Source organism: Zingiber officinale, chromosome 7B (genome assembly GCF_018446385.1).
Source record: "Zingiber officinale cultivar Zhangliang chromosome 7B, Zo_v1.1, whole genome shotgun sequence".
NCBI lineage: Eukaryota > Viridiplantae > Streptophyta > Magnoliopsida > Zingiberales > Zingiberaceae > Zingiber > Zingiber officinale.
Window position 1 is genome coordinate 56,509,709 of NC_055999.1, and position 13,203 is coordinate 56,522,911.

Genomic DNA, 13,203 nt, shown 5'->3' on the forward strand with positions numbered 1-13,203 from the left:
TACTATATGATTTTTATGGAATTTTAGAATATTTTTAGGGAATTTTTAGAGTAGCGGAAGTATCAAAAATAAATGGAGTCGTAAAATAGCCTACGCGGGTTTTGAACCCGAGACCTATTGGGTCCTACGACTTACGGTGGACTCTAGTAACCAAGTGAACCCAGCAGGGCCGTGCTGAAAGAAAAGGGAGGCAATTAAATTTATATTAGAGTTGGGCGAAATTACTCACTTAATATAAATAGGGAATTAATAAGTGAAGAGTTATTTTTAAAGTAACCTTTCCTCACCCTCACCCTAGCCACGCCGCCCCCTTCTCCTCTTCTTCTCTTGGCGCGAACCACAAGCACACCGAGGGTTCCGTCCCTAGGGCCATAGGAGTACTTTCCGGCGACGACTCCGACACGAGGACGCTCCCCTCCGCGAGAGGAACGCATAGACGCGAGTAGATTATCGAAGAGATCTCTCCTCCGGAAAGCCTAGCGATTAGATTTGTAAGAAAATCTGAACAAGAGGTAAGAAACCCCTCACCTGCAGTATAAGTAGCTTCCGTCTGATTTTTATGCATTAGTTTAATTATATGCAGTTTTAGGCACACAGGGTGTGCAATTGTGCACACCGAGTGCTCGATTAAATGCTTAGCTCAGGTAAATTCCACCTTAGGCATTTTAATAGCCTAGATAAATGAAATAGAAGCATTTTACAGCTTATATAGTCTTGCTACAGCTTTTACAGGACTAGATGTCCAATGGGTGGGCTCCCACAGTCGCCTCTAGGTTTAGATAACCTAGTTCTGGGTTTAGACAACCTAGTAAAAGCAAGACAAGAATTATTAGCTTATGTTCAGTATCTTATTTTCTCAGTGGCACTGTACTGGATTAGATATCCATTGGGCTGGGCTCCCATAGTCATCCCTAGGTTCAGATAACCTAGTAACCCTACTAAATTTGGGACTTGCAAACCCAGGTCTAGTTAGGGATGTGCGCACAGCAAGTACAGTTGCCGGGCCCAAACAGCAACATGATTATTATTTTAATCTATTATGAATATAGTTTTCAAACATCACAAAATAGTTATGTGAATTCAGTACAGCTTTAGCATCAGATCAGTATTAGCTTAGCTTAACCATGGTATCAGTTTAGCTTTCTGTTGATACAACATGATAGTTTATAATTAGCTTTATTGCCATGATCAGTTTTGCTTCTATGTGTTGTATGCCATGCCATGCTTAGTATATTCAGAATGTTTTTCAAAGAGCATGTCTTAAAAACATAATTCGCATCGTATGCATGTTTTTGTGAGGTAGATAGTTTCTTACAAAGGGAAAGCTTACAGATACTTTTTCCTTATACTGCAGATAAAGGTAAAGGAAAGATGGACTAGCGGAGGCTGGAGGTCAATGCAACGATGAGGATGTGTGTGGATGGAACTTGGAACAAGGATCTTAGGGAGTTTTATTTTGAACATTAGAACTGTGAAGAAATAGAACATTTATGAACTTAGCATCTCTTATTGCACTACATTTGCTTATTTAAGTATTTACATGCATGGAGTAATAGAAACTCTGCTTAGATTGTTAGTAACCCTATTTAGAATGCTAGTTGTTTGTTATTAGAATGTTTCCCAGTCATTTTAGAACTTGTATGTGTGATTGAGGCACGAAACAGTGCTGAAATCAGACTTCTGTACGAAATCAGAAACCCCAATCGATCGGCCAATCGATTAGAGGCCTCTCAATCGATCAGCCGATCGATTGAGAAGTTCGTACCGCAAATAGTAAGCTCCTGGATCGATCAGCCGATCGATCCGGATGCCTTCTGTCGTGAACAGAAAGCCCTGGGATCGATCACTAGATCGATTGGCCAGTCTGGATCGATCAGCCGATCGATCCAAAATATTGCCCCGAGCACAGTAGCGTGCTGAATCGATCACTAGATCGATCCAACTTAAGTTCCGCATACAGTAGCCTGCTGGATCGATCACTGGATCGATTAGACCATTCCAATCAATCCACCGATTGATTGGGAGGCCTGATAACAGCTGGCAAACCCTTAGTTCAGTTCCTTGACCATGGGGAATGTAAAATATGTCATGAGTAGTTTAGATTACACCCCTTAGTACATATAGAATAAAGAAAAGATAATAGTTAGCAAAGTTTTAATTAGTACAGCTTCCGCATCTAGACTTAGTGATGGTCATGGATATAGCTTAGCACAGCATAATGTGACGGTCTGGCCTTACAGCCTAGCCAGCAGAAGGCGGGTTGTTACAGAGTGGTATCAGAGCAGAATGTTCCATATTTCCTACACACACATCAGCATTGAACCTGCAGCTTCCAAGCAAGAAACATCTCTCACTTTATTATGTTCTTTCTTTCATGTTTATAGATACTGTAGCATGTTGATTGATGATAGTACTTAACACGATAGTGATAGTAGTTGTATAAACATGATTGCTTTAGTTATGTATGTCCTTTGTTCCTTTAGAGATGACACGAGGATGCCCAGCTAGAAGGGCACCAGCTACTGAGCCCCAGCATGAGGCAGGCAGTTCAGTGCCTCCCCCAGACCTTACAGCATTAGTGGCTCAATTACAGCAGCAGCTAGCAGAACAGCAACAGGAGATAGCCACCTTAAAGGCTAATCAGCATAATACTCCCAGTGTCACCCCGGAACCAAACATAGCAACCCCAGTAGTTATAGAGGTTCCACCAGTCCAGCCTACAGCACCTGTAGCCCCAGCAGCAGCAGAGGCAAAGGGAGAAGCCTATCTGATCCAGTGGCAGAGAGTCAAGCCCGAGAACTTCTCAGGCACTAGTGAACCATGGGATGCTCAAGCCTGGTTCAAAACACTGGAGAGTACGATGGAGCTTCTGGACTGGCCAGAACATGAGAAGGTGAAGTGTGCCTCCTTCTGCTTGACAGGAGATGCACGTATGTGGTGGGAGAGAATCAGAGCGAAGCGCCCAGTGAACCAGATATCATGGGCAGACTTCGAGAAAGAATTCTTCGAGGAGTTCTTTCACATGCGGGTCACAAACCACCACTACGACGAGTTCACTGAGTTTCGTCAGGGCAACCTATCAGTAGAGGAAGCCGTGAAGAAATTCAACAGACTGGCTCGTCTATGCCCTGAACTATTCAGCACAGAAAAAGAACGAGTCTAGTTGATGCTCAAGATGCTGAGGCCGGAAATAGCAATGAACGTGGCAGGCGACGTTCATAGGCCGCAAACCACTGAGGAACTAGTCAGCAGTGCTCTGACCACCGAGCACTATCAGAACAATATCAAGCAGCAGAAACAAGTTCTCTCAGAATCCAAAGGGCAAGGAGGCTCAGGTACTCAGAAACAATAGGGCCACAGTTCTAACTGGAAGGGGAACTCCGGCAACAAGCGCAAACCAGGGAGTTACCCAAAGGGAGGACCGGCCAACAAACAGCCTAGCTATCCCAAATGTGCTACTTGTGGGAAATTTTACCCAGGAGTTTGTCGCAAGGGCACACGAGGATGCTTTGAGTGTGGACAGGAAGGGCATATGGCTAAGCAGTGCCCAAACAAGACTAGTCTTCCTCAACCACAGCCGATGCAGTACGAAGGCCAGCCAGCTCAGTTACATCAGATGCAGGCCGCTCTAGATGGTCCCCACATCAGCCAGGGCAGATTAGAAGCCCCTCCAGCTATGAGGAATGCGAGGATCTACTCACTCACCAGAGAGGACGTAGCAAATGCCTCGACAGTTGTTACAGGTCAGATTAGTATTTTACAGCAAAGTGCAAATGTCTTATTCGATACTGGGGCAACCCATTCTTATATATCCAGGGCATTCGCCGAAAAGTTAACAGTACCCCTAGAGGTATTCAGTGGTCAGTTTTTGACGACGCTACCTTCGGGAGAAATTATAGCATCTACGCACTGGCTTAGAGCAGTGCCAGTCATTATAGCAGACAGAGAGCTGTTTGGCGATCTGATAGTGCTAGATATGGCTGACTACGATGTCATCATGGGAATGGACTTCCTGATCAAGTACGGTGCTTCCATAGAATGCCGTAAACAGAAAGTTATATTCCAACCCGAAGCAGGAGTGCAGTTTGAGTACAGCGGAGAGCCCAAGAGAAAGGCCAAAAAGTTTCTCTCAGCTATGAAAGCCCAGAGATTAATGGATTCAGGATGTACGGGATTTTTAGCACACGTAGTCAGTACCAGTCAGGACAAGGACCAACAGCTAGCAGAGGTCCGAGTCGTATGTGACTACCCCGCAGTCTTCCCTGAAGAGTTACCAGGCCTAGCACCAGACAGGGAGATTGAATTCGAGATAGAACTCATTCCCGGTACAAATCCTATCTCCAAAGCACCCTACCGCATGGCTCCAGCAGAACTGAAGGAACTTCATGAGCAACTACAGGAGCTGCTTGACAAGGGCTTCATATGTCCGAGTCACTAACCATGGGGAGCGCCTATATTGTTTGTGAAGAAGAAGGACGGGAGCATGCGCCTGTGCATAGACTACAGAGCACTGAACCAAGTCACCATCAAGAACAGGTATCCTCTTCCCAGAATAGATGACCTGTTCGATCAGCTAAAGGGAGCAGTAGTGTTCTCTAAGATAGACCTCAGATCAGGTTATCATCAGGTGAAAGTTAAAGAAGGGGATATACCCAAGACAACATTCAGGACTAGATACAGACACTACGAGTTCGTAGTCATGCCCTTTGGCGTGACAAATGCTCCAGCTACTTTCATGGACCTCATGAACAGAGTATTCAGGGACTATCTAGATAGATTTGTTATTATGTTTATCGATGACATTCTTATCTATTCAGGAACTCAGGAAGAACACGCAGAGCACCTGAGAATAGTATTGCAGATCCTCCAGCAGAACCAGCTGTGCGCCAAGTTCATGAAATGTGAATTTTGGTTAGATCAGGTAGCCTTCCTAGGTCACATCATCTCAAGGGATGGTATCATGGTAGACCTTAGTAAAATAGAAGCTGTGAGTAACTGGAAGAGACCTAAGAACGCTAGTGAAATCAGAAGCTTTCTGGGATTAGCAGGTTATTACAGAAAATTCGTAGAGGACTTCTCCAGGATAGCCTCCCCACTGACAACTCTCACCAGAAAGAACAGAAAATTTCAATGGACAGAGGACTGTGAGAACAGCTTCAACGAGCTAAAGAAGAGATTGACCAGTGCTCCTATTTTGACTCTACCAGAAAACATAGACAGCTTTGATATTTATAGTGATGCCTCTAAATTGGGACTAGGAGCAGTACTGATGCAAAACGGCAAGGTGATCGCCTATGCCTCCAGACAACTCAAGGAATATGAGAAGAATTACCCTACTCATGACCTTGAGCTTGCATCAGTGGTGTTCGCTCTCAAGATTTGGAGACATTACTTGTATGGAGCTCAGTGCAGAGTGTATACAGATCATCAGAGTCTGAAGTATTTCTTCACTCAGAAGGATCTGAATATGCGACAGCGTAGATGGCTCGAGTTGGTCAAAGATTATGACATAGACATCCTCTACCACCCAGGAAAAGCCAATAAGGTGGCAGACGCACTTAGCAGGAAGTCCGATGCTACCTTACTATCCCTAGCAGCCATGTCACCGCCCCTACAGAGAGAGATCACAGATTTTGGTCTCGAACTTATAGTGGGACAGCTCTCTACTATGACATTAGCATCTACCCTGCTTGGTGACATTCAGACAGCTCAGGAGCAGGACCCTGAAATTCAGAAAATCAAGTAGGGGTTAGCAGAATCAGAAAGTAAAGAATTCAGAGTGTCCGATAGTGGGGTACTATACTTCGGTGATAGACTCTGTGTTCCATATCAGGAGGAACTAAAGAGGAAGATTTTAGACGAGGCTCACAGGACTCCTTATGCGATGCATCCAGGTTCCACCAAGATGTACCAGGACTTGAAGAAACGTTTTTGGTGGCCTGGGATGAAAAGAGACATCGCTAGATATGTTAGCACCTGTCTGATTTGCCAGAGAGTCAAGGCAGAATATCAGAGACCAGGAGGAGTCCTGCAGCCTATCCAGATTCCAGAATGGAAGTGGGAAGACATTTCTATGGATTTCATAGTGGGACTACCCAGAACCATAAAGGGTTTTGATACCATCTGGGTAATAGTCGACAGATTGACTAAATCAGCCCACTTCTTAGCTATCAGGATATTCTACTCCATGGAACAGCTAGCTCAGTTGTATCTCAAGGATATTATCAGATTACATGGAGTCCCACGAACCATTATTTCAGACAGAGACTGGGAGTGTGTACAGTCAGCATTGGGCACGAAGTTAAAGTTCAGCACAGCTTTCCATCCTTAGACAGATGGTCAAACAGAGCGAGTAAATCAGGTACTCGAAGATATGCTCCGAGCATGTGCCCTAGATTTCAAAGGAAGTTGGTGCAAATATCTGAGCTTAGCAGAATTTGCATACAACGACAGCTATCAGGCCACTATCGGCATGACACCTTACGAGGCTCTCTATGGGCGGAGGTGTAGATCTCCAATCTGTTGGTATGAGAGTGGTGAACAGAAAGAACTAGAACTCCAGACAGATATAGTAGCATATACCACAACAGCTATACAGCAGATCCGCCAGTGGATAGAGACATCTCAGAGCCGCCAGAAAAGCTATGCTGATACACGGCGCAGACCCTTAGAGTTTTCAGTTGGGGATTCAGTGTTCCTCAGAGTAGCTCCCATGAAGGGAGTAATGCGTTTTGGGAAGAAGGGCAAACTAAGTCCCAAATATGTGGGACCATACCTTATCACTAGAAGAGTTGGCAAGGTAGCATATGAGCTAGAGCTACCACAGGAGATGTCAGCCATCCATAATGTATTTCATGCCTCTATGCTGAAGAAGCATATCCCAGATGCCACCCAGGTGATTGAGCCCCAGTCGGTACCAGTCAGCGAAGACCTCAGCTATGACAGTAGACCTATTCAGATAATAGACCGAGCCGTTAAGAAATTACGGAACAAGGAGGTACCATTAGTAAAAGTTATTTGGCAAAATCACACCATAGAAGAGGTAACATGGGAGACAGAAGCTAGTATGAGACAGAAGAAACAAGAGTTATTCTAAGTTCGAGGACGAACTTTTTATAAGGTATGGGGGATTGTAATGCCCGAAAATTCTCAAAATTATTTTAAAAATACTATATGATTTTTATGGAATTTTAGAATATTTTTAGGAAATTTTTAGAGTAGCGGAAGTATCAAAAATAAATGGAGTCGTAAAATAGCCTACGCGGGTTTTGAACCCGAGACCTATTGGGTCCTACGACTTACGGTGGACTCTAGTAACCAAGTGAACCCAGCAGGGCCGTGCTGAAAGAAAAGGGAGGCAATTAAATTTATATTAGAGTTGGGCGAAATTACCCACTTAATATAAATAGGGAATTAATAAGCGAAGAGTTATTTTTAACGTAACCTTTCCTCACCCTCACCCTAGCCACGCCGCCTCCTTCTCCTCTTCTTCTCTCGGCGCCAACCACAAGCACATCGAGGGTTCCGTCCCTAGGGCCATAGGAGTACTTTCCGGCGACGACTCCGACACGAGGGCGCTCCCCTCCGCGAGAGGAACGTATAGACGCGAGTAGATCGTCGAAGAGATCTCTCCTCCGGAAAGCCTAGCGATTAGATTTGTAAGAAAATCTGAACAGGAGGTAAGAAACCCCTCACCTATAGTATAAGTAGCTTCCGTATGATTTTTATGCATTAGTTTAATTATATGCAGTTTTAGGCACACAGGGTGTGCAATTGTGCACACCGAGTGCTCAATTAAATGCTTAGCTAAGGTAAATGCCACCTTAGGCATTTTAATAGCCTAGATAAATGCAATAAAAGTATTTTACAGCTTATGTAGTCTTGCTACAACTTTTACAGGACTAGATGTCCAATGGGTGGACTCCCACAGTCGCCTCTAGGTTTAGATAACCTAGTTCTAGGGTTTAGACAACCTTGTAAAAGCAAGACAAGAATTATTAGCTTATGTTCAGTATCTTATTTTCTCAGTGGCACTGTACTGGATTAGATATCCATTGGGCTGGGCTCCCATAGTCGTCCCTAGGTTCAGATAACCTAGTAACCCTACTAAATTCGGGACTTGCAAACCCGGGTCTAGTTAGGGATGTGCGCACAGCAAGTACAGTTGCCGGGCCCAAACAGCCGCATGATTATTATTTTAATCTATTATGAATATAGTTTTCAAACATCACAAAATAGTTATGTGAATTCAGTACAGCTTTAGCATTAGATTAGTATTAGCTTAGCTCAACCATGGTATCAGTTTAGCTTTCTGTTGATACAACATGATAGTTTATAATTAGCTTTATTGCCATGATAAGTTTTGCTTCTATGTGTTGTATGCCATGCCATGCTTAGCATATTCAGAATGTTTTTCAAAGAGCATGTCTTAAAAACATAATTCGCATCGTATGCATGTTTTTGTGAGGTAGATGGTTTCTTACGAAGCGAAAGCTTACAGATACTTTTTCCTTATACTGCAGATAAAGGTAAAGGAAAGATGGACTAGCGGAGGCTGGAGGTCAATGCAACGATGAGGATGAGTGTGGATGGAACTTGGAACAAGGATCTTAGGGAGTTTTATTTTGAACATTAGAACTGTGAAGAAATAGAACATTTATGAACTTAGCATCTCTTATTGCACTACTTTTACTTATTTAAGTATTTACATGGATGGAGTAATAGAAACTCTGCTTAGATTGTTAGTAACCCTATTTAGAATGCTAGTTGTTTGTTATTAGAATGTTTCGCAGTCATTTTAGAACTTGTATGTGTGATTGAGGCACGAAACAGTGTTGAAATCAGACTTCTGTACGAAATTAGAAACCCCAATCGATCGGCTGATCGATTGGAGGCCTCTCGATCGATCAGCCAGTCGATTGAGAAGTTCGTACCGCGAACAGTAAGCTCCTGGATCGATCAGCCGATCGATCCGGATGCCTTCTGTCGCGAACAGAAAGCCCTGGGATCGATCACTGGATCGATTGGCCAGTCTGGATCGATCAATCGATCGATCCAGAATATTGCCCCGAGCACAGTAGCGTGCTGAATCGATCACTAGATCGATCCAACTTAAGTTCCGCATACAGTAGCCTGCTAGATCGATCACTGGATCGATTAGACCATTCCAATCGATCCACCGATCGATTGGGAGGCCTGATAATAGCTGGCAAACCCTTAGTTCAATTCCTTGACCATGGGGAATGTAAAATATGTCATGAGTAGTTTAGATTACACCCCTTAGTACATATAGAATAGAGAAAAGATAATAGTTAGCAATGTTTTAATTAGTACAGCTTCCGCATCTAGATTTAGTGTTGGTCATGGATATAGCTTAGCACAGCATAATGTGACGGTCCGGCCTTACAGCCTAGCCAGCAGAAGGCGGATCGTTACAAGCAGTGTCATAGAATTTTTTAAAGTCATAGTTCTCATTGACCCCCACTAACCTTTGTAGAAAAGGAATCCTTAGTGAAGGTCTTGGGAAAGGTACTTCTAATTTCCCATATTCCCTTTTAGCTTGTGGAGGAGATTCAACTTGCTTATCTAGTGTTGGTATGATCAATCATTGAGGGAAAGGTACTTGTGGCATTTGGGAACCTCCTGGAATAATGGAACTGAGTTCATGTGGTCTTCTATTGTTCTTCTCCTCAATTCTAAACATGTCCTTCTTCAGAAGTTCTTCATGATTTTTTTCAATTCTCAACCCAACATCATCACACTTTTCACTAGATCTTGTCTGCGAAGGAGGAGGATCTTCTTTAAACCATTTTGAAGCAATACTTTCAATCTTTGCCCCTAAATGTTTGAACTCCCCGTTCTGTAACTTGTGATTTGCAAAACTCATAGATGGTTGAGTTACAATTTGTTTGACAGGCTCTATAAAATTTATGACTTGCACTTCTTGAATGTTTGAGGGAGATTTCATCCAACTTATGTTCGACCATTCATGGAGGTTCAATGTCACTTGATCAATTAACATATATGCTTTATCTACACTTTTGTCCATAAAAGAACCTCCAACTGATGAATCCAATAAACTCTTGTCTGAGAAAGAAATTCCCCAATAGAATATGTGCAGAATCAACCATTTTTCAAACCCATAATGAGGGCACTGTCTTTGAATACTCTTGAATCTATCCCATGCTTCAAACAATAATTCTCCATATGCCTGAGCAAAATTTGTTATGCAATTCCTCATATACACTGTTCTTCTTGGAGGGAAAAAAAGATTAAGAAATTGCTTCTCCAATTGCTCCCAACTTGTGATACTTTGAGGATGGAGAGAACATAACCAAGTCCTTGCTTTATCCTTGATATTGAAAGGAAATGTCATCAATCAAACTGCATCTGCCGATACTCCTTCACATTTCACCATATCACAAATCTATAAAAATGTTTCAAGATGTAGATAAGGACTTTCTGATACTTCTCCTCTAAATTTGTGACCTTGTATCATGAAAATTAACTCTGGGTCTAGTTGGAAACTTTCTGCTTTAATTTGAGGTTTCACAATGAGGACAAAAATTTTGCAGAAAAAGGTGTAGAAAAATTTCTCATGGGCCTGCTTGACATGTTAGTGCTCATGGATACTCAAGAAAAATTATAAAATGAAGAATCAAAGAAAAGAAATAAAATGCAATATGAAAAGCAAGAAAGAAAATGCAGAAATTAAATTGCAAGAAAGGATGTGCATAATGAAAACAAGAAAGAAAAGACAAAAAGAACAAGAAAAATGTCTAGAATAATTCATATGCTAAAGATTGCAAGATATGTTTACAAAAGAAAAGAAGAAAGAAACTGGATCAAAAGAGAAAACAGAAAAATGTTATATTAGAGTGCTAGAAATCAAGCATGCAAAGTTAGAATTAGAATTGGAATTGCAACAAAAAAAAATTGTCAAGAATTAGAAAGATATGCAAATGATGAAAACAGAATTCTCAAATTAGTTTCAATTATGCTAATGAAAAGGAAAGAAAAGTTATGTTTAGTCTAAGTCAATTGATAATCTCTAATGTTATAGCACAGTCCCCGACAACGACGCCAAAAACTTGTTGACCTCCGCAAGTGTACGGATATGTCGTAAGTAATAATAATAAAAGATATCAAATCCACAGGGACTAGAATAAGCACTAAAGATGTCTCAAAGCGAGTTACCTAAACAACCAATCAATTGATTTACAAAATCTAATTGTAACTATGAAAGGTAAACAAAGAAATAAAAGAATAAGAAACAAGAATAAGGGCAATGATAAAAGGTATGTTCTAGGGATTTTGGTTTCTTAGTAATGTTATTCAATGTAATGATCTACCAAATTTATTTCTCAAATGTCCACCGTTTGTAGAAGGTTGCAGGTTCCCTCTTGCAATAGACAACTGACCTAGGACTAAAATATATCTAAATGTGATCAATTAGGAATGAACCCTATGTTGTCCTTACACGGGCTTACCTGTCACATGCGTCCCTCAGAAATTCAACATTGAAATCCACTACTTCTCAACCTCATTAAGATATAAAGATTAATGCATACAATCTATCCTACCCTCTTGAAATACATAATTTCCCCTTCAAGATTACCCCTCAAACGTCCTTACACGGGCATGTTTCTGTCACGAACGCCCCTCGAAAAATTGAATGAGGAATTACCTCTACAAGATCCACAAAATATTCAAACATTCAATCAAGCATGGTAATTAAGCCTTAATCACAACAATCCACACAAGAAAGAATAGATACAAACAGGGAAAAATCATAGAAATAGGAATGTTGGAGAATCCACAAGAGTTTACATTAAATCTCCATTACAAATACTCCCTCCATCCTAGAACAAGAGATCTAATCCATGGAACAAGGAAAGAATTCAAAAGAAGAAGAGAAGATAAACATCTTGATCCACAAATCCAAGAAAAGCTTATCTACGATGAAGAACCATCTTCGGATCTAATCCTCACTCCCCAGAGTCAAAACGTTGAAGACTTTCCCTTAGAATCACCGGAAATCCCTCCAAGAAGGTGGAGGAACGCCCAAATCTTGAATTCCCTCCAAAAGGGAGAAGATCCCCCTTCAAATCTTAAAGAAACCTTTATATAGAGGTGAGGTTCGGGTGCCACCCGACCCCGAGGCACGGCTGTGTAAGGTTCACACGGCCAGAGCCATTCCCTTCTCTGCCATCCTTACACGGCCGTGTGTGGTACACGACCGTGGCTTCTTCTGCCAATGCTCCCCTTGCACGGCCGTGTAGATCTACATGGCCTGCACTGGCTCCGCCTCTGGAAACCTAGCATGGTCGTGTGGTGTACACGGCCAGGGCCCTCTTGCTCACTAGAAATCTTGCATGGTCATGTTATGTACACGGCCAGGGCCTTCCTGATCTCCGGAAATCTCACATGGTCGTGTGGTGCACATGGCCAGGGCTCCATCTGGCTTCAAATCTTTACACGGCCATGTGAGGTTCACACGGACGTGGCAACTTCCATCTCTGCTGCATCCACACGGTGAAGGAACTCCACACGACCTAAGCAACCCCCCATGGGTCGTGTGAGGTACAAGAATGGTGCCTTCCTCCTTTACTTCGCTTGCGGATTTGGCCTTAAACATGAAACCTTCACCAATTTCGACACTTGTGTACAGAAAATGCACAAAAGCAGATCTCCGAAAAAAAAGATTAAATATGCTAAAAGGAAAGCTAGAAGTATAAAAATACGTAGACAAAGCATGTGCAAAATATGTGACTGTGTGTCAAACATGCTAAACAAGTGTATACAATCTATGTACATCAAATATGTGATCATCTGATAGCTTAATTAATTTGGCAACAAATAGCTTCTGTAAGTCTTCACAGGTATGCTAAACGACAAGAAAGGTACATCTAGGGTAAGAAAAAGATTCCTTAAACTATTATTGTAGTTTCGGCTTATGTCATCTCTTAACAAACTTTAACAAACTAGGGTCCACCTCATGATTGTGGAGGTTAAATGAGGTGGAATAAAAAGGAGAATCCTCTCCACTATCCATGTACACAAACATAGGCATTGCATCAGAATCAAACCCTAATTTTTCATCTTTTCCACACTGCTTCTTCTTCTTCTCGTCGAAAACTGACTTGAGCGTCGGAGGGCCTAGCCATGGATTTCCACCCCGGTCTTAGATCACTAACGCTTTGT

General features: G+C 42.2%; 1 non-coding gene across 1 annotated transcript; it reads left to right on the top strand.

Moving 5' to 3' along the window:
• The first annotated feature begins 10,136 nt into the window (after positions 1-10,136).
• Positions 10,137-10,242, top strand: LOC122007471. Its single transcript, XR_006118965.1, has one exon. It is a non-coding gene; the product is annotated as a small nucleolar RNA R71 (small nucleolar RNA).
• Positions 10,243-13,203: the final 2,961 nt, after the last annotated feature.